Genomic DNA, 22,723 nt, shown 5'->3' with positions numbered 1-22,723 from the left:
CACTAATATAAATATTAGACAAGAAAAACTACATCAATAATGATAAGGTCACAGAGCCAAAAACTTGTAAGTTAGGAAGTGCAAGAATGAAGGTTGCCTGTGCAAGCTTAATTTGGCCCTCTTGGGGCCTTTCCATTATGATAATTACATGATCACATCCTGCAGTACCCCTGCCTCATTCACTGCCCAGGATGGACAGTGCTCACCTAATGAGCAGCTATTCAATATTTCCTTTTATTCTCATTGTTCTCAAGGTGTAGCTCTAGCCCTTATTTACAGCACACTATTCAAACACTATTCTGCAGACAGATTTATTAGTTACTTAACGGTCTGTTCTATGGCACTCATCACTATAGTGTCTGAGTTCTTCACAGCCATTAGTTCTTTTATGTTCAGATAATGGCGATGTTATCCCCATTTTACTGATGAGGAGCTGAGGTAGAGCAAAATTAAGGGAAAAGGTATCCATCCACTAATTCTAGGTTGGACCAATTTCAGATACCATGGACCTGACTTTTAGCATACTTAGCATTATACATCCCTTTATATGTTCAAGGCACAGCTCCCGTTGACTTTAAACGTAACTGGGAGTACTCATTATTTCTGCAAATAAAACCCCAGATTCTCAAGTCAGGCATTCAGAAATGGGAACACACAATTCGTGGCTACATCTGATTTTTGTTTTAAGTGACTTGTCCAGCATCACACAGGAACTCTGTGGAACTCACAGGGATAGAATCCAGTTCTCCAGGGCAGCATTCAACTGCCTTAGCCATGAAATCTTCCAGCATCATGTTGCCATCCACATAAGTCAGCAGGGTTGGATTGTTAGATCTACTGCACAGATCTCTGCCACTTGAGCTAAAGGGATAAATGATAATTAAGGCTCCATTTCTGTCACATAGGTCGTGGAAGTCACGGATTCCATGACTTTCTGTAACCTACATGACTTCTGCAGTGGCCGGTCTGGCTGACCCCAGGGCTGCCCAAGCAGCTGGCATCGCGGACAGCCACACTGGCTGCTGCCTGAGCAGCTCTGCAGCCAGATGCTGGGACAGCCCCACAGCCAGCCTCAGTGGCGCTGCTGGAGCAGGCCCAGGGAAGATGGCCCCGTGGACTGCCCAAGCAGTAGTCCCAGGGGTGGCCGGAGCAGCGGTGGGTGGGCGGCCCCAGGGCCAGCTGCACCAGCACTCCTGGAGCAGCCCCGGAACCAGCCGCACTGGTGCTGCTCAGACGGTCCCTGGGCAACTGGCTCCAGGGACCACCCGAGCAGCTGCCTATGCGGTTGGCCCCAGGACCACCTGAGCAGCGGTCCTGGAGGTCGCAAGAGCAGTGGCAGGTGGGTGGCAGCGGCAGGTGGGTGGCCCCAAGGGCACTGGAGCAGCCGTTGCTCAGTGGCCCCAGGCAGCTGGTGCCACTGGCCCCCAGCCTTCCCCCTCAAAGCAGCATTCTCCCAGCATTGCCCCCAGAGCAGTCCCCCCACCCCAGCTAAGATTTAGTCACGGGTATATAGTAAAAGTTACGGACAAGTCATGGGCCGTGAATTTTGGTTTATTGCCCGTGCTCCATCCATGACTTTTACCAAAAATACCCATGACTAAATTGTAGCCTTACTGATAATAGTAGGTTGTCATCCTCTTTGTAGACCAGCACTACTTCACCAGTGGATTTCACAGATATTTGTTGACCGCAGACAAATGGTTGAGACTCAGAAATCATGGGTTCTATTCCAGGCTCTGGAACGGAGCGATCTCTAGTGGGCACAGACTCTTCTGCCTAGGGTTACCATATTTCAGCAAGCAATAAAGAGGACGGGAGGAGCTCCGCCCCTGTCCTGCCCTGGCCCCGCCCCATCCTGCCCTAGCCCCGCCCCTGCCCCTCCCACTTCCCCCCCTCAGAACCCCCAACCCTCCCCCCGCTCCTTGTCCCCTGACTGCCTCCTTCTGGGACCCCTGCTCCTAACTGCCCCCCAGAACCCCACCCCTACCGAAGCCTCCCTGTTTCTTGTCCCCTAACTGCCCCCTCCTAAGACTCCCCCCAAATACCCCCTAGGACCTTACCTCCTACCTGTACCCTGACTGCCCAAAACCTTATCCACACCCCCACCCCCAGAAAGCCCCCCCGAACTCCCGACCCCCCCCGTCTCTTGACTGCTCCCTCCAGAACCTCCCTGCCCCTTCTCCGACCCCCTGGCCCCCTTGTTGTTGGCCTTCGCCTAATGTCTCTGTGAGCTTGCTCAGGAACGACCTGAGCCTCTCGTCCCGGCACGCTGGGCAGGAGGAGCGGGGGAGGAGCTCCAGACTGCCAGAGACGACCTGCAAATGCAGGGAGGGAGGGAGTGAACTCTGGCTGTCAGAGCCCCATATAAGTGGCACCATCCGGCCGGCTGCCCTGCTAGCCGCGCGCGCTCTGCATGGGGGGGGGAGAGGGGGAAGTCCGGACATTTACAAATTCCCCCTGGACGCTATTTTTAGCTCAAAAAGCTGGACATGTCCGGGGGAATCCGGACGAATGGTAACCCTACTTCTGCCCATTCCTTCCAATCTTGACCCCTCCTACTCCATACCCCCCACTCCCAGTATCCTTGCCCAGCGACTTCCAAATTTTCTCCACCCCACTTTCCTTCCTAGAGTCCTAGTCTCCATATCTAGCCAGTTCCAAACTCCCCCACACCATCTCCCAGTCCCCCTCTTCTTCCCACTTCCAGTACTGTCTTCGCCCACTCCACATCCAGATCCTGTCCCCTCTGCATTTGAATCAGCAGGTTCCTCCTACATACCCTTATTACCAGTGGGGAGGGAGGTCTTCGAAAGAACAGGAGAGACAGCCTCCCAGCTTTCGGATTTGGTGCCTGGCCCCGGCCCAGCCCAGAGCTGCAACTGCAGGGAAAATTCTGCTCAGCACAGTTGCCAACTTTCATGTGGTAAATAAGCACGCTAACTTTCACAATAAACCAAAAATCAAGCTAATCCCATTTCAAAACAAGGCCAAAACATGCCAATCCCTAAGAACCCCAACACTCTATGTGATTAGATCCCCCCGGTGTGCAGTCTGGGACTGTGGTGGGCCTGCTGTGCATCCCTGACTCTCTCCCCACCTTGCCCCTGCTTGCCCCCCCTTGCTGGGAGCCGATCATAAAAAGAAGCAACAAGCTACAAGCCAAACAAGCAATAATCTACAAGCCAAAAACTAGCCAACAAGCGACTACCAAGCAAATTAAGCCCAAACCAAGTCCAACTTCTGCATTTTTTTCGTGGGTTTGGCATGTCTGTTGTTCAGCCCCAGGCTGAGAGAGCATGTGGACAGAATCTTCAGAATTTTTAGCTGCAAAGCTCTAGCAAATTTCTATTGAGCAACTTCGGTAGATTTTCACAGGGATGGCAAAAGGCATATTCCTGATACAAAGGCCACTTCCCCTGCAAAATGTCACGTCATGGCTCCAGACCGTGAGGGTGCTGGAACTTCAGAAAGGAAAAGCTCCCAGGATTTTTTAACATGAACAAAACCTTTTTTTCCCTGGCCTCTTTCTCAGAAATGGCTTAATTGTTTTGGCTGAAATTTTCCAAAAAGATTCAGCATGAGGCAGACACTTGGCATGAAAAATTTAAGTCCAAATGTTTAAAATTTGGCAGTTTTAAACAACAGAAAATAGGGTCTTATAATTAGAAGTTTCAGGCAACCTTACTAATAAGTGGTGCTACCAGTCCCATCTATAATTTATTTGTATTGATGAATTTATAACACCAGTTCTTCAGAACATATAATATCTTATATTTATAAAGCTCCTTTCACCCCCCCAAAGGATCTTTAAGTGCTCTACAGACTGTAGAGTGGAATTGCACTTGTTGACAGATGCATTCAGTTTAAACCTTTAGTTTTCACTGTTGTAAAACTAGGCAAATATCTAGATCCCTGGAAGATCTCTGTGTACCCTCAGGGTATATGTACCCCTGGTTGAGAACCAGTGACTTAGCCCTCTGGCTAGTCACTGAAAAGTTCCACCCCTCCTGGGGCAAGCAAAGTCCAAAATAAACACAAAGAAACAAATTCTTCTGTCCCTTCCGGACTCAGTCCTCAACAGACTCTTCACCTCTCTTGGGCTCTGCAGTGTACCAAGAAAGCAAACACTTCTCTGCCGCACTTGGGCTCATGCAAGCCTAAGTTAGTCATTGGTGACCAAACAAAGCAATCATTTCCTGCCAAGCCTACCTTTCCACAAGACTGGTAGGCCTTTGTTCCTGGCCCCTGGCAGCTTGCAGGGCCTCACAACTACACCTCCCTTGAAGCCTGACACCTGCTTCACAGGCCACAGGGAGGGGCCCAATGCAGCCATTTAACACACCCCACACACATCAGAAAAAAATTCACAGATTCAGTTGAGTGCATCCTCTCGACCACTCCCCAGACTGCTGTGAGGGGAGCCAGCCACTAGATCCCATGTGTTTTACACCTCCAGTGTCTGAATAATGTCCAGGCACTGCTGCTATCTTGGCCCTTCTAGGACTGTGAGGTGCAGATTCTTTATCTAGGACCCCATCTAGCACCCACCGCCCAGTCCCTAGAGCCTGTGGTGACTCCTCAGACTCCCACTGTAGCTTAAACACATGCTCTTCCATGAATTCCAACCATAGGGTCCACATTTTACCTCTTCAAGGGGCACGTGAATAGTGTAACACATAACACAGACAGACTGCACAGAATTCTACAACCATTGGTCTTTACTTAGGGCTTGTCTACACTGGCAATTTACAGCGCTGCAACTTTCTCACTCAGGGGGTGAAAAAACACCCCCTGAGTGCAGCAAGTTTCAGCGCTGTAAAGCACCAGTGTAGACCGTGCTGTGCTCCCAGCGCTGGTAGCTACGCCCCTCGTGGAGAGCTCTCTCCCAGTGCTCTGCCACGACCACACAAGGCACGTTAAAGTGCTGCCATGGCAGAGCTTTAGCGTTGCCAGTGTAGACTAGCCCTTAATTTCATGAGAACCACATAGATGTATAAAAAAAATAATAAACTCTACATGCATTTCCCTGCCTCTGTTTCCTCACCACTCCAGAACATTCTTTATGCTGGGGTCAGGGTCCTTCAGCAGCAGTGCCTGACATATGGAGCCTTCTCACCCCAGCTACATACTTGGACCTTGGACCCTTCCTCTCTCCTGACTAAAACTTTCTGTGTGTCTCCCCACAGTCTTTGCTGTGAGCCCTTTTTAAAGGCTGGCACCACCATCTTGGTGTCTTTGTACTGCTGCTGCTAACTTTCCACTCTGCAAACCCAGGGCTCCCTACAGACAAGCTGGAGCAAGTGACTTTTCCCAGCTCCAGCTCAGCTAAAGCCAATCTCCTCAGCATCTCTATGTATTGGCCAGAGTGCTGTCTTTAAAATTAAGTGCTCTCCATTGTTCTTAGTCTGGTCTGTAGGTGATACAGCTCCTGCCAGCCCAAGGTGGATACACAGCCATAGGGACATTGGATGATACAGCAGTTTAAATAACAACTTCACATTACACTGGTCTACAATTTTTGAGAAGTCGTCTGCTTCAGAGATAAAATGTGCTATTTATTATGTATTTTGATGTGCTGAATTCAAATATGACAATTAAAACAACTGATTGGCTACTGTTTCTAAGATATTTTTTACATTTTATGTCTATGTATATTGTGTAGAAAGTAGAGTTTTAATCATAAATTGTAAACGTAGGTCTTTTCATGTGTTTATGGTTGCTTTACATGATAATATTTCACCTGTCCTGTTTATGTAACACTTTAAAAATCAGCAAAAGGGTTATATAAATCAAATTTATTATGAATCAAAACCTGTAGTTGTCTGCCTTGTTGTTTCTGAGAAAATTTATTGCCACTAACTGGAAGGCTTTCCATGCTGTCTTTTCCTTGCCACGCAGTGCATGGTCAAATGCATCATCTCAAAGAAGTTCACGAATCTGAGGACCAACAAAGACACCTTCCTTTATCTTAGCTTCACTTAACCTTGGAAATTTTCCACGGAGGTACTTGAAAGCTGCTTGTGTTTTGTCAATGGCCTTGACAAAGTTCTTCATCAGACCCAGCTTGATGTGTAAGGGTAGTAACAAAATCTTCCTTGATTCAACAAGTGGTGGATGCTGAACACTTTTCCTCCCAGGCTCCAATGACTGTCGGAGCGGCCAATCTTTCTTGATGTAGTGGGAATTTCTTGCACGACTATCCCATTCGGAGAGAAAACAGCAGTACTTTGTGTATCCAGTCTGCAGATCAAGCAAGAGAACAACAACCTTCAAATCGCCACAAAGCTGCCACTGATGTTGGTCATAGTTTATGCACCTCAAAAGTTGTTTCATGTTGTCATAGGTTTCCTTTATATGGACTGCATGACCAACTAGAATTGATGGCAAAACATTGCCATTATGCAGTAAAACAGCTTTAAGACTCATCTTCGATGAATCAATGAACAGTCTCCACTCATCTGGATCATGAACGATGTTGAGGGCTGCCATCACACCATTGATGTTGTTGCAGGCTACAAGATCACCTTTCATGAAGAAGAATGGGACAAGATCCTTTTGACAGTCACGGAACATGGAAACCCTAACATCACCTGCCAGGAGATTCCACTGCTGTAGTCTGGAGCCCAACAGCTCTGCCTTACTCTTGGGTAGTTCCAAATCCCTGACAAGGTCATTCAGTTCACCTTGTGTTATGAGGTGTAGTTCAGAGGAGGAGGATGGGAGAAAATGTGGGTCCTGTGACATTGATGGTTCAGGACCAGAAGTTTCATCCCCTTCCTCTTCCTCATCTGACTCAAGTGAGAATGATTCTGGTGCATCAGGAACCGACAGTCCTTCTCCGTGGGGTACCGGGCGTATAGCTGATGGAATGTTTGGATAATGCACAGTCCACTTTCTTCTTCTTTGACACACCTTTCCCAACTGGAGGCACCATGCAGAAGTAACAATTGCTGGTATGATCTGTTGGCTCTCTCCAAATCATTGGCACTGCAAAAGGCATAGATTTCCTTTTCCTGTTCAACCACTGGCGAAGATTTGTTGCACAAGTGTTGCAGCATATGTGTGGGGCCCACCTCTTGTCCCGATCTCCAATTTTGCAGCCAAAAAAAGGTGATAGGCTTTCTTAACCATAGTGGTTATACTGCGCTTTTGTGATGCAAAAGTCACTTCACCACGAACATAGCAGAAGTTATCTGCACTGTTCACACAAGTACGAGGCATCTCTACTCACTTTGGCTAAACAGAAATGTGTCCCTTTGCAAAATCAAACACTGACAAATAAGAGAGCACGACACTGTATGATTTCTAGAGCTGATATAGGGCAATTTGTTCAGCAGAGTGATGTAAGCTTTGTTATGATTGCATCATCCATGACTTCTAGGAATAACATGATGCAATTCATAGCATGTATGACGCAATACCAGCTTCAGAGTGCATCATTCATTGTTTTGCCTAAAAAGCAAGTACTGTCCAAACCCCGTCATAGATTTATTCATAGATCCAGTCAAAGATGTATTTTAGTCATTTCTGGTTTAAATTGAGATCCCTTCCCTTTATAACTCACTTATCCTCCGCCATTCCCAAGTCAAGGGTCGTATATACTGACCCAATAGCATATCTTGAAAACTAGAGCCAATCAACAATTTTAAGCATCATTTTCGTTCTCAGTGACCCAGAATTAGTAAAGTTTGACTACATTTATTTCAGAAGCATTTTGGCTGTAGAGCAGTGTTATCAATGCGAATTCATAAATTCTACAGATTCCCTAGTGTCACAGTTTGTATATCCCATCACATGCCATTTTTTACATATGGAACACTTTTTGTTATATTAGAGCATAATCTGAAACTTTTCTTTATCATTAGGGTTCACTTTGAGACAGATGTGAAGGGGGCATGGAGTGAGGTAGGTGTGTGGCTTGTAAATGAGTCTCTGCCCTATAAATTCAGCTGAATCTCTGGGGAGAACTTTGGTCAACATTGAAGAACAAGAGAAATCCAGCCCTTACAAACAGCATGGTTGGGAGGAAGACTCCAGGCTCATATCAGACAGACATATCAGACAGGTTGTTCCCCACCCCCCCCCGCCCTCCAGGCAGGACAACAGGATCATTTATCCTTGGCCATAAACTTAAAGAGAAACTGGCACTTTTGAAAGTCTTGCAGTCAGAATGAACAATATTTGTCAGGTTCAGGAGCTGAGTACATTTTGAATTCCCAGATAATCTGTCCTGGTGGAGAGATGTCAAGTATCAGGGGGTAGCCGTGTTAGTCTGTATCTACAAAAACAACAAGGAGTCTGGTATCAGGGGGTAGCCGTGTTAGTCTGTATCTACAAAAACAACAAGGAGTCTGGTGGCACCTTAAAGACTAACAGATTTATTTGGGCATAAGCTTTCGTGAGTAAAAACCTCACTTCTTCGGATGCATAGAGTGAAAGTTACAGATGCAGGCATTATATACTGACACATGGAGAGCAGGGAGTTACTGCTCTCCATGTGTCAGTATATAATGCCTGCATCTGTAACTTTCACTCTATGCATCCGAAGAAACAAGGAGTCTGGTGGCACCTTAAAGACTAATAAATAAAATCTGTTAGTCTTTAAGGTGCCACCAGACTCCTTGTTGTTTTGGTGGAGAGATGGTCACCAAAGCTTTGCAAGAAGGTAAATGGCAGGCAACTGAGGGAGGAAATTCTTCTAGGGAGGGAAATGAATGGAGATCTGCACATTACTTTGCACAGAACCCCACAAATCCTACAGATAGCCCTACTATCAGAATTTTTTTGGGGAGGGGAGGACTGGTCACTCTCTTGTATCCAGCTGTGTCTATTCATGCACCATTATAATGCAACCACTTCTGGGGCAGAATACAATAGCTGTTTAGTTCTGCACTGTAACACTACAAAACAGTTTAGGACATATTAGTTTAGGCAGTAGGAATTTAAGGTTAACCAAATATTATTGCCCAAATAAGAATCTGGCCAAGACACTAGGTTTACACCCTTATTATTTCAGGGGGAAGGGGGAATGCCACAAAAAATGTTTAACAATCAACAGGTTAGTAGGGCCTCAGTTTTATATCTCAAAAACCTGAAATGACTTGAGGATATTAAATGTGGTGGCAAGCTCCTTTGTGGGTGTTAACAACCCTAAATAAATCATTTACAGAATGTTTATACAGACTTGAAAATTACTAATACATGTGCATGTTAAAAGGACAATACAGCTCTTTCATTTACCTGTCAGGACCCAGATTCAGGGCTCTTTGTTTCCTAGGTAACAGCTGATAACACTAGAGGCACAGACAGTAGAATATTTTACTGATTCATTGATTCAGGCGCCTGTAGTATTCCCAACTCTGGCTAAGGAGATATGAAATCCTGAACTCTTTCGTCTTTGCAGATAGGTGAAAAAAGAATGAACTTTTAGTTTTATTTTAAAATGTAAAATATATTGTAATCTAAGAAAAGCACCATGGTCTGGTGGTTAGGAGTCAAGTGATCAGCGTTCTCCTTCCTGACTCAGAATGGCAATGACTTACAGTGTGACCTTCAACAAGTCACTTAACCGCCTGTTCTCATGCTAATAAAAACAAGTCATCTCACACTTATGATATCAAAAGCTTATAGTTTACAACTGTGACAATACCCACAAGATACGTTTTTTTCCAAAGTATGTGTGAAAATTGAGCTATTTATATCTGTCCTAAACAAAACAAAAACCCAACATCACCAACCTCCCTACCACTCCCCCCAAATATTACAAAAAATAAACATTCTGGGAAGCGGTGTGCGGAAGAGACTCAAGGCAAGAGGGAGATGTTGGTTTTGATTTTAAGAACTTGTTTTTCTTGTGAAAATGTGGTGATCTCCTTCAAATCTAACAAATCAAGAAAAAGTAAACTATGATTGAAGCAGCACACAGAAACACGGCTTCCAATGACCCATGCTTTACCAGAACGTTATTTAAATCCCTTGAGGTGCTTGTGCATAGTAGAATTCTCTCTGTATCCACAGAATTCTCTCCATATCCAGTTTTTGTGCATTGGTCATATCTACCAGGAATGCTGACTTTATCAGTTCTAATAAATATTTCATCAAGGCATCATAACTGTAAGATAAAGGAGACAGAGGTTTCCTCCCTCCCCCCATAACAAATTGGGCAGAACCACACCATTTAATAATTTTTTTTCTGGTAAGTTTTATAACTTCTGTTTATTCCCAAGTAAATTCCTTGATCTTTCTAACTCTTTCCATTTTATGTTTACTGATTTCTTAGAGCTGTGTGGTGGGAGCCTCAGCTCTGGAAACTCTGCCTTGCTCCAGGGAAACTGGGGCTCTTGATTCAGGACTAGAGGCTTTCATGGATCTAATTCATCTGTGTTCCTCACAAGCCTTCCAAACTATATAACTACCAGGGCAAGATGAACGCATAAGTGCTGCATGCTCACGCTTAGGGCCCTGGTTCCTGGAGTCATGTGATTACACTAGAATCTAATATTTTAACAAATGAAAGCAAAGGGCTTGTCAACATGGCAAGTTACTGTGCTGCAAGCCAGGGTGTGAATCTACCACATACCACTTTGCTGCACAGTAATGTTCTGTGTGGACACTGCTGCTACAGCCCACTGAAAGTCCTAGAGTGAAGACTTTACTACACGGCCAGATGGTTTGTTGTAGCTTCACACCCTGGCATAGTAACTCCCCATGTAGGCAAACTGTAAGTTCCTAGCCTTCATGGTTGTAAAGAAAAGCTTTGAACCAAGTGTAACTACTGCAGAGCTATCTGCATGAGTCGGCAGAGAGCTTGAAATAATAGCTCTGGGAATGAACTGTCCTATGCATCTCAATGAAGTGTTAGTGCCAAGATTCACTGTTCTCATTCCCTGTCAGCACCACCCATCAGAAGACAGAGTACAGCAGAAGAGTGCAGCAAAACTGGCCTACATACCCAAGCAGATGTACCCCAGATGCTGGAGTACTAAGGAGCCTCCTTATCTGTTGGGGGAGGGAGGAAGTGGCCTCTGCTGCCATCCATGCTGCTAGGGAGGGATAGGGACTTTGCACCTACTCTGGGGAATGAAGTGGGCCCCGTGCCATTGTTGACCACCACTTTGCCATTCCAAGTGGCAAAAATGGCCATAATGGTGTGTGTGTAGTCACATGGTGAAAAACACAGGGGATCCCATGTCATTGTGTGCTTAGGAACTCCAACAGCCTTCATCTTGGTGACTACAAAAGTCCATGCCCAGGAATGTCTGGTTCCTTGAGTTTGTGGAGAACAAGACAGTATATGCACTGATTCTGTCGCCTCCCCTAGGGCTTGTCTACACTAGATAAGCGGAAAGAAAGAAAATTTCTACCATTGTACTATTACTAGGGATGTTCCACCTATGGTAGCACTATTGTAGACGTGTTTCAGACAGACAGTTACTGGCATTTTTATCACTGTCCTGTTGGGTCCTGCTCTATGCAGGATTAGACTTGGTCTACACATAAAAGTTATGTTGGCATAGCTAGTAGGGTTGCCAACCCTCCAGGATTGCCTGGGAGTCTCCAGGAATTAAAGATTAATCTCCAATTAAAGATTATGTCATGTGATGAAATCTCCAGGAATTCATCCAACCAAAGTTGGCAACCCAAGTCAAGGGTGAGGAAAAAACACACTCTCCCGACAGACACAGTAAAACGCCCAGTGTAAATGCAGCTATGTTGACAAAAGAGGGCTTCTGTCAACATAACTAATGTTGTTTGGAGAGGTGATATTCCTACACCAACAAAAACACTCCTTTCTGTATAGGTTGCATCTACATTAGGAGGTTATAGTGGCATAGGATCCAGACATACCATTAGACAACAGAGCAATAAAATGCCCTGTCTCTACCAGCACTCACCACTGCTACCACTCATGGAGCTGCACTGGTGGTAGTAGGATGGTGTGAAATTTCCCAAAACGATCTCCTATAGGCACACCCATAAACACCTAGAGGGTAGGGGAACAAAATAACCAAGCCATTGAGTGATTGATGGGGTGTGTCCTCAGCCTGTGTTATCAGGGGGAAGGAGGTATGAAATGAAAGAGACAGAGATTAAAGGCAGGCTGGAAGAGATCAAAGACAGATGGAGAGATTAAAAAAAAGTGGGGGGGGGGGAGGGGGACAGATAACATAATAAAGAGAAAGAAAGACTGTTCTCCTGCAGCTCAGCATTACTATGAAATGAGCGAATTAGCTATCATGCTGAAATGTTGCTGGGGAGTTTATGTTCCTTTTCCAGCCTGATATAATAAGAGGAACAAAAGAACATCAGTAATAGAAGTCACATCTGCTCAGAAAAAAAAAAAAAAAAAAAAGGGAAAAAATATGGAACAATATATAAAAAGATGTCAGGCTTTATTCTCATTTACATCGCTCCGACACCCCTTTATACTTTCAGAGGGTATAAATGACCTTGATGTCAATGAGGACTAGTCTACACTGGCAGCGCTTTAACATGCCTTATGTGGTCGTGGTGCAGCGCTGTAAAAAACCACCTCAACGAGGGGCGTAGCTCCCAGCGCTGGGCGTGCGGCTCCCAGTGTTGGGGCACTGTTTACACTGGTGCTTTACAGCGCTGCAACTTGCTGCGCTCAGGGGTGTGTTGTTTCAGCGCTGTTAATTGACAGTGTAGACAAGCCCTGAGATTCAGGCGCATAATATCAAATGGATTACTTTAAACATTCAAACCCCGAGAAATTATATGTACAGATCATAGCTAATGTGTATGTGCAGATATTGTATACTGCAATTTGTGCATATCTAGAATTGTTCACTTTCCTAGACTTTTCTGTGATGCAGGCTGTGTTGTACATCATTGGCAACAATTTTTGTTAGTTCAGAATACAAGACTTTATTGTAAATGTATGACTGTTATGTTGCAAAGATATTACTGATCTCCATGCAAGTAATACATAGGCAAACAAAAGTACTAACTGCTAAAATTGTATTATTTTTCCAGGTTATAGTCAGTTGTTCTGGGTTTGTCCAGAAAATATAACTTAAAGTAATGCAATGAATCAGGAAACATTTACTAAGTGATGAGGTCTATTAGCATATGGAATCCTCTGCAGAGGAGAATAAGAGGAGCATTAACGCACTTGTCATTTACTTTAATGCCTAGATCAGAGGTGGGCAAACTATGGCCTGTGGGCCACATCTGGCCCGCCAGGCCCTCCTGCCCGGCCCCTGAGCTCCTGGCCCAGGAGGCTAGCCCCTAGCCCCTCCCCTGCTGTTCCCCCACCCCCGCAGCCTCAGCACGCCCCGCTGCCGGCGCAATGCTCTGGGCAGCGCAGTTGCAGAGCTGCGGCCTGACCCGGTGCTCTGGATGGCGTGGCTGTAGCGCCGCCAGTCACCGGTGCTCTGTGCTGCGCGGTATGGGGGCAGGGAGCAGGGGGGGTTGGATGGAGGGCAGGGGAGTTCGGGGGTGTGGTCAGGGGGTGGGGGTGTGGATAGGGGTCGGGGCGGTCAGAGGGTGGGGAACAGGGGGGTTGGATGGGGCAGGGGTCCTGGGGGGACAGTCAGGAATGAGAGGGGGGGTTGGATGGGGTGGCAGGGGGCAGTCAGGGGTAGGGGAGTCCGGGGGGGGGGGGTCAGGGAGTGGTGGATGGGGCAGGAGTCCCTGGGGGGCTGTCAGGGAACAGGGGGTTGGATGGGGCAGGAGTCCCCGGGGGAGCCATCAGGGGGCAAGAAGCGGGGACGGGGGGTTGGATAGGAGGCAAGGTCCAGGCCACGCCTAGCTGTTTGGGGAGACACAGCCTCCCCTAACCGGCCCTCCATACAATTTTGGAAACCTGATGTGGCCCTCAGGCCAAAAAGTTTGCCTGCCCCTAGCCTAGATGATCATGCCAGGCACTTTTGAAGAGAGATTATATTGGCATCTAGACAAAACACAAAAGCAAACCAAAAACAAACTATCACCAAAACCATAGCCTGCATTTCAGCGAAGACACTTGCATTTCTTAGAGGAATGGATTCAGATGACTTTTCTCTTTTTATTTTGTATTATTCTATGATACATCAAATTTAATGTTTACATTTACAATAATCTCTCATAGTGCAAAGAAAACAGAGGTGTGGCTAATAGAATCTAATTATAATCACTTTTCTAACATGCTATGTAAGACAAAAAACACACACTTAAAAGATTACAGAAAAGAACAAATCTCCCTGCTCAGTGAATCAACAGTAAGATTCCCACCCTGTTATACCACACAGACAGACAGACAGACAGCTCCCAATGTCTTAACTTAATAGCTTCCAGCTGTTGAAATATATTGGCATGTGCGCATTGCTCGCTGAGCGGGGTATTGTGTGCAGCTTATGTACTTGTATAGTGTGCACATGAGTGCTTTGTATACTGTGTGGGGTTTGCATGTGTAGCATGTCACTACACCCATGGGGTAGCATGTCCTGGCTGCACGTGGTATATATGGCTGTAATCAGTGCCATGTGCACTGTGTAAGGGCTGCAAAGGGCGATGTATGTACACAGCTGTGTTTATGGTGTTCCTGCATTATGCCATCATGTGCTGAGCCAGAGGCCAGACCTGCCTTGTGCTGCCTGCCCTCCCCCACACACCCATGGGGGGGGGAGGGGAGAGCAGGCGCTCCCCTCCCCCAACACTGCAGCAGAGCACCAGCTGCTCTCCCTGAAACGCGACGCCTGAGGCCTCCTTTCCCCAAACCAGTCCCAGCAGGAGGCGGCGGGACACAATACCCGGAGCGGATCTCTGACTGGAGGCGGATCTACCCCCGGCTCCAGGGAGCGGCTGGCTTCGCAGATTCCATGCTGCTCGGCGGCGATTAACAGCGGCTCCGGGTTTTGCCTTGGCTGCCAAAATGCAGGCAGGCTCCGGGTCCAGGACCTCTGCTTGGAATCCAGTGCGGCGCTTCCAGCCAGCCCCGGTGCGGCAGTCGCCACCTCATCGGCAGCTGCTGTCTCAGCCAGCTCAACAAACCAGTTCAGACCGGCTCAAGCTGGCCCAGGCCGGATTCCTGGGCCGAGGAGCCAGCCCCGCCCCCGCCTCCCAGGCTGTTCCCCCCTCACCTCATCATAGAAGATCCTCGCCCTCTCCCACAGGCAGCAACCCCTGAACTTCCTGTACCCCCCCAGATACACACAGTGCCTCTGTACCCCCCCAGATACACACAGTGTTCTTGTACTCCCCCCAGAGACACAGCGCCCCTGCACCACCCAGAGAGATATATTGTTCCCCTGTACCCCATCACAGACACACAGTGCCCCTGTACTCCCCGCCACAGAGACCCTTGTACTCCCACCACTGATACAGGCCCCCTGTACCCCTCCAGAGACACACAGCACCCCTGTAGGCCCTCAGAGACACACAGCACCCCTGTACCCCCACCACTGAGATATAGTCCCCCCTGTATCTCCCACAGAGACATAGTGCCCCTGAAACACACAGTACCCCTGTACCCCCACCACCGAGATACAGTCCCCCCATATCCCTCCAGAGACACAGTACCCCTGTATCCCCACCACTGAGACACAGCACCTCTGTACCCCTTCAAAGACACACAGCGCCTCTGTACCTCACCACAGAGACACACAGCACCAGTGTACCCCCCGCAAGACACACAGCACTCTCTTCCCTCTGTACTTCCCAACTACAGAAACATGCTGTGGACCCTGTCCCTCCCAACCAGAGACAATCACTGCACTCTGCCTTCAACCACAGACACAAACATACCTGCCCACTACCACAGAGACACACAGTGCCCCATCCCTTGTCCTCAACCACAGAGACAGTGCACACTGCCCCCACCACAGACACACTGCACCCTGTGCACCCCCCAACCAGAGACATACACTGTACTCTGCTCCCTGTACCCTCCAACCAGTCACAGTGCTCCCTGCCCTCTGTACCTCCAACCACAGACACACAGCGCCCTCTGTCCCCCAACCAGAGACACACAACACACCCTGCTCCCCAGTATCCGCCAATCACAGTACCCTGCCTTCTTCCCCAATGACAGAAACAGTGTACCCTGCCCCCCACCCCAGTACTCCCCAATCACACAGAGTGCATTCTGCCCCACCCTGTACCCTCATAATCACAGAGACACAGTGCATCCTGCCTCTTCTGTAACCCCCCACCATGATTACAGGGATTATAGTGATCCCCACATCTTTTCTGTACCCCCCTGATCACAAGTGATACAGTGCACCCCTCTCTTGTAGGTCCTCCTCCTGTCATGGCCAAAAAAGCAGATGTATGAGGAAAGCATCTGCAGAGAGCTTAGTGCACTGAGTGGGGAGATGGGGGGTGGGGAGGAGGATGGGGAGTATATATTTGGGGGGCTGCAGACCCACAGAGACCACTGCTCTGGAGGAGTTGGAGGATGGACTTCACTCTGCAGACCTGCTCCTGCAGCAGCAGCATCCAGAGAAAAGAGGAGACACTGCAACTAGCCCAGTGGGACTCTGTGGGCTGCCTGATTGTTGTGATTATGGCTAGCTGCCAAGGCAGAGTTACTGTGGCTGTGGCGGGGTGTGGGGCTAAATATGCCTTAGTCCTCAATGAAGCTATACTATTTCCACTAACTTTAACAGGAGGGTTGTGTGTCACAGTTACCAACCTCTGAGGAATATGCATCCATATCCCACGTCCACATATCTTAAAAGTGGAGCATGTGTGTGTGCATGGCACTCCCACATCCTCTGAGTGGGAGGAGGGTGTGAGAACATTGGCCACCCCCACTGACCTTGGGAGTAAATACATGTGGGCGCAGCACACCCCTTATCTTAGCAGGGAAAGAGGTGCGAGTAAACGTGTGTCTGCTACTCCTACCAGCCTCAGGGGTGTGAATGCGCATATGCATGAGCTAGTCCCCCTGACCTCAGAGTGTGAATACTAGAGCTGGCCAAAACACAGAGTTTCTGCTTCACAAGAAGTTTTGATATTTCAAATTTTATTTTTGTTTTGAATTGGAACAAAAGCAATTTTTTCAAAGTTTCTTTTAGCTCCACGGCAGGGCTTCCAGACTACCTGCCATGGAGTCAGGGCACACGGGCCCTTTAGACTTCCAGCTCCAAGGCAGGCAGTGTGGAAGCCCTAGCATGCTGGGATCACCTGGTCCCACAGATCCTAGAACCTGGATTTGCAGACCCAGGAAATTGGCATGGCAGGGTTGTTCTGGACCTGAGTAGTGTGCATGGCGGGATTGCTCCAGAACTGTGGACCTTGCCTGTGATTTGACTCAAATCCAAACTGTTTTTGTGAGACATTTCAGTTTTGACAGACTGTCATTTTCTGACCAAACTTTGTCCAGAAAACTTCTGACCAGGTTTAGGGAATCCATGTGCAGGTTTCACTCCCACCGACCACAGCAGAGCTGTGGACATGTACAAAGGCAAAATTTGGCCTTGAATGTATGAATTCAGTTGAACAAAACTATGGACTTAGTCAGTTTTATTTAATTGGGGGTGAGGGGAGGAGGATCAAAATAATTTTACTAGCATCTGTTTCAGGAGTATGTTAGAGCCATTTTATAAAATGGGAGGAGTACAGTGCTCCTCTGCAAACTAAGATAGGTCTGGCTCAACCCTTAAACAGAGATGATTTAGTAAGATAAGGAGAAATGTGTCACTTTAACTTCACAACAGAGCACATATAAGCCAACTGTCTCTGCGAGGGACAGTCCCTTTTAAGTCAAAATATTACCCTTTCCCCCACATAAAGTTTTCCCACTCTAATGTTTTTCAGTGGAGTTAAAAAAGTGTCTCTCTAATTTCTCCCATTTTCACAGTCTCACCACTTTCCTATTTATAGCTTTCAAATATTGGCAGGCCTGGCTCAGATTCTTAGAGCCCAATCTCTAAGGGCACAGCTACATCAGAGAGTTTACAGAAGTACTGCTGCACTGCTATAAGCTCTCTAACGTAGCCACTCTAAGCTGAGGGGAGAGGGCTTTCCCGTCGGCTTAACCACTCCAGGCCCCGTGAATGACAGTAGCTATGTCGGCGGGAGAAGCTCTCCCACCAACATAGTGCTGTCCACACCAATGTTTATGTGGGTTTAATTTATGTCGCTCAGGGGGGTGATTTATTAAACCTTTCTCACGCTGTGGTCAGATCTCCTCTGATATAATCTAGGGAAAGATTGGGATATTTGCCTGTAACTACAGGGAGTAGGGAAAGAAACAAAAACCTCAGAAATGTGGGGAATTAGAAGAACATATTATGCATGCAACTGGATACACATCGCTTCATATCTGGCATCTCCTGTCTGAGAGATCTGAAAAAGGCCTGAAAAGACCCTGTATGAACAGTATGAAACATTGTGCTGCACTTAGGGCGAAGCACCACCAGTCTAGGTCTTTGATATTTTCATTTGTCTCCCTCTGCTGGTCAAAAGCCGCTATTTCCCCCAAAACATAAATGGTTTGTGGACTTTTGTGTGTACATGTGGGGGCATTAGGGTGACCAGATGTCCCAATTTTATAGGAAGAACAGGAGGACTTGTGCCACAAGTCCTCCTGTTCTTCTTTTTGCGGATACAGACTAACACGGCTGCTACTCTGAAACCAATTTTATAGGGACAGTGCTGATTTTTGAGTCTTTTTCTTATATAGGCTCCTATTACCCCCTGTCCCGATTTTTCACATTTGCTGTCTGGTCACCCTAGGGGACATCTTGCTGGCTTTTGTGTCGGTGTCTGTGCACATGTAGCTCTGTATATGTGCCTGAGCATATGTAAATTTGTCTGTTTGTGTTTTCATGTGTGTGTGTGTTGTCTGTGCATGTCACAGGTTAATGAAATATTAACTATTTAAAATTCACTTCCAGAATCCTGAACTAGAAACATAAAACTTACTATATCTCAGAAAACCAGCCAGGGGGAAATTGCTAACTGAGGTGTTCTGTTTCAGTCAAGCACAAAACACTGGAGTGATGCCAGATATAGCAGAGGCAAGAGGTGGATATATTCATTGTTGTAAGAGGCTGAGAGTGGGTGGGGGGAGGGGGGAGTACTGGATAAAGTAAAGTAGAGCCAGTTTGGCAGACTTGGTATTGAGCTACCCAGGAGAGTGATCACCCACCACGTGACATAAGATGCTGCAGAACTGCCAACTTTTACTTTATGCTTTAGTGAGTCATATAAATAATACATAATTTTTAATAATTTCAGAATGAATTTACTGCTCATGTATGTCAGAGGCTGAGTCCCCAGAGAGGCTCCCATCCACCCTGGCTGGGCTTCCTAGCCCAGCTCTGACACTGCCCTTTATTCCTGACCTGCAGTATCTCCTATTATTCCAATTCTTCCCCCTTACTCCAATTCTGGCAATTCAGCTCAGTCCCACTTCCTGACCTGCAGCACCTCCTGCTATTTCAGTTCTGCTTTCTGCCCATCCTTAGCTGTGCACTGCACTCATAATCAATAGAGCACACTGGTATTCGATTCCTGGGCAGCCCTACCCAGATCTGCCAGTGTACTTCCGCTGTTATCTGGGGAACCCTTGCTATTCAAGGCCGGAGTTCTACAGAGCTCTGTCAGTGCACCACAATCCTGACATCCATGATCTTGATATTCCAGCCATGGACTTTTCATGGACAAATGCTGCTAGTTTTGCCAAATTATGAGATGGTTTTTAAGGTGAAAATTATTAATGAGGACTAGGAGAAAGAGACATTCCAAGCTCATTTGACTTATGAACTAGGCAAGAATTTGAATCTGTTGTATATTTCAAAGTTTAACAGGCTAGTTAAATAACCCACTGTACTACCCAGTTCCCTTCAGTTGCCTGTTCCCTCACCTGCCACCAGTGGACTATCTAGCCCACCTCACCATCAAGTTTTCCCTTATTTTTAAGATATAAGCTGTGTATTTTTTTAAAGAATCACAATGGTCTTGTAATCTTCAGGAGAAATCTGTCCTCCATCTGCAAGCCTGCCCCGATTTTCATTAGATACTAGCAGTTAATATTGATGTATTCAGGACAGAAAAGAGAGTAGTGAGAACTTGCTTAGGAGGCCAAGGGATTCAAGCTCCAAGAAAGTAACTATCCTTCTGATTTTACTTTTTAGTAGACAAAAGGAGAGTCAATAACAACATAAAGAAGAGGGTATTTTTTGTTTTTAAATCCCAAATAGAAGAAACATCATATTGTAGAAAACTACAGTCATGGTATCATAACCAAATCTTAGCTCAGTTTTGCATTTAAAGTGAGGATTCAGCCACTATCATGCATGACAATACAGTGTATTTTCCCCAAAATTTACAGCACTTACTCTGAATACAGAATGTAAGTTCTCAGAAAAGTCAAGTACATTGATCAATTTAGTTTGAGTTAAAATTATTTAAATGAGTCCTTAAAAAATTTAGCACCTTTATCAGACCATTTTTTGTCCTGAATAATCTTAATGCAGATTCTTCAAACTTCTCAGATAATTAAAACTCACTGAAATCTCATTCATTGTCTACATTTGAAGAATTTCTTTTAGGATGAATGATCATTTTTGACATCATGCAAAGGTTCTCCTTCAACAGAGGCTGACAAATAACTTTCACTTTTTGGAAGTCCAAGAAGAAAAGCCCTCTTTTAAAATTGCTACCATCTCCTATTGTTCTCAGTGTGATTTAGGTCAGTGGTTCTCAACCAGGGGTATGTGTACCCCTGGGGGTACTCAGAGGTCTTCCAGGGTACAACAACTCATCTAGATATTTGCCTAGTTTTACAACAGGCTACATAAAAAGCACTAGTGAAGTCAGTACAAACTAAAATTTCATAAAGCAACAGAGGGTCCTGTGGCACCTTTAAGACTAACAGAAGTATTGGGAGCATAAGCTTTCGTGGGTAAGAACCTCACTTCTTCACTTGCATCTGAAGAAGTGAGGTTCTTACCCACGAAAGCTTATGCTCCCAATACTTCTGTTAGTCTTAAAGGTGCCACAGGACCCTCTGTTGCTTTTTACAGATTCAGACTAACACGGCTACCCCTCTGATACTTAAAAATGTCATAGACAACTATCTGTTTATACTGCTCTCTATACTATACATTGAAATGTACGTACAATATTTATATTCCAATTGATTTATTTTATAATTATATGGTAAAAATGAGAAAGTCAGGAATTTTTCAGTAAGTGTGCTGTGACACTTTTGTATTTTTATGTCTGATTTTGGAAGTTTTTAAGTGAGGTGAAACTTGGGGGTACATAAGACAAATCAGACTCTTGAAAGGGGTACAGTAGTCTGGAAACATTGAGAACCACTGACTTAGGCCACTGGTGTCATCAGCTGAAATGTCCAATTTCAAAATGGCCTCCTCCCATAATTCCCAATGAGAACGAAACTATACTGCCAACAGGGAAGTTGGGGGCTTTGACTTTAATTCTGTCCTGTAGTGATATGATGAGAGAAATATAGATGCAGTATATATAAAGAATCAGTTTAATCTAGAACTACAAACATTATTCTGTACTAATCATAATTGTATTGGTATTTGCATGGTATCAGAGCTGGCTGAAAATTTTCCATTGAAACTGTTGCTTTTTTATGGAAAGTTGTTTTTCAATAAATGATTATTATTATTTTTATGAATGATCTGCTTTCCATAGGAAACTTGGATTTTTCATCAAAACACAGAATGTTCAAAACCCAAAGTTTTCCAATTTGGAAATGCTGTGAAATTGTTCCAGATGCTAGAGCTGTGGTACCCCAAACCTCAAAGGTAGTAGGACTGCCAGGTGTACTACGACTCAGAGACAAGTGCTGAAGGCACTTCAGATGCTAGGTGCTATAGATGCTAGCCCTGGTTGGACCCAATACCTGCTAAATGAAGAGATATTTTACTAGGGTTGGCAGAAAGGGGAAGGTTGTAATGCCCGAGGTACAATGGTTTAAACAGTTGCATTTTAATGTAAAATGCTAATAGTTCCTACCTGGGCCTTTGGGAGGACAGTCCTGGGTTAGGGCTTCTCAGACCTTAGTGCCTGGGGTGCCTCTGCTCTGCAGTTTAGTTTCTGCTGGAGACAAATAGCTGCTTGCAGGTTTCCAGCTCAGGATCCGGTAATAGTATGTCTCATTGGGAGTCCTCTACTCTGGTTTTCTGCCCAGCCTCTGCCACATCGCCACAAGTTCTGCACAGTTTGGCTACAATGCCCAACAGTTACACCCTGTCCCACATGCAGTTTCCTGGCTCCTGCTACAGCTTGTGGTGTGCAAAGTTTGCCAGCAGTTTCCCCTGTATTCAGCTTCCCTGCTGCTCCTGGCTTGCAATGCAACCGCTGCTTTCCCAAGCGCAAGGATATCTTCTGGGTCAGGGTCTTTCCACAGAATTGTGCCTCCCCTTACTGGCCAGGGGAAAGGGATATACCTGCAAGTCCATGTCAGAGGGTCATAGATCAGTGATGAAGGGCTTGCTGGGATTGATAGTTTCCGGCTGAGTTCTTTCATCTCAGTTACCATGGTACTCATGGGAATTGCAGTTAGGTTGACTCTTGTTCCTATTTTCTTCTATTGGCCAGGCACCCCAGTTGGACTACATCTCCCATGATGCACCATGGTCTCCCCTCTTGGACAGAGCGGGAGTGATGCATCATAGGAAATGTACTGTGGCTCAAGAGCATGAGGCAACCAAACACCAATTCCCGTGAGGTACAGTGGCAGTATTTCCAATTAACAGGTTTGGGTTTTGGGGTGGGGGAGAGGTTGGCCAAA

At 46.2% G+C, this 22,723-nt stretch overlaps 1 long non-coding RNA gene across 1 annotated transcript in view; it reads right to left on the bottom strand.

Annotated features, from left to right (window-relative positions):
* The window catches only part of LOC135974432 (uncharacterized), a 40,748-nt gene extending 18,265 nt beyond the window's left edge, over positions 1-22,483 (bottom strand). Inside the window, exon 1 of the long non-coding RNA XR_010591702.1 lies at positions 21,946-22,483. This is a non-coding gene — a long non-coding RNA (uncharacterized LOC135974432). The remainder of the gene's footprint in view (positions 1-21,945) is intronic.
* Between the last annotated feature and the right edge of the window lie 240 nt (positions 22,484-22,723).

Source organism: Chrysemys picta, chromosome 1 (assembly GCF_011386835.1).
Source record: "Chrysemys picta bellii isolate R12L10 chromosome 1, ASM1138683v2, whole genome shotgun sequence".
Lineage (NCBI taxonomy): Eukaryota > Metazoa > Chordata > Testudines > Emydidae > Chrysemys > Chrysemys picta.
This window is presented reverse-complemented; position numbering and strand designations above follow the sequence as displayed.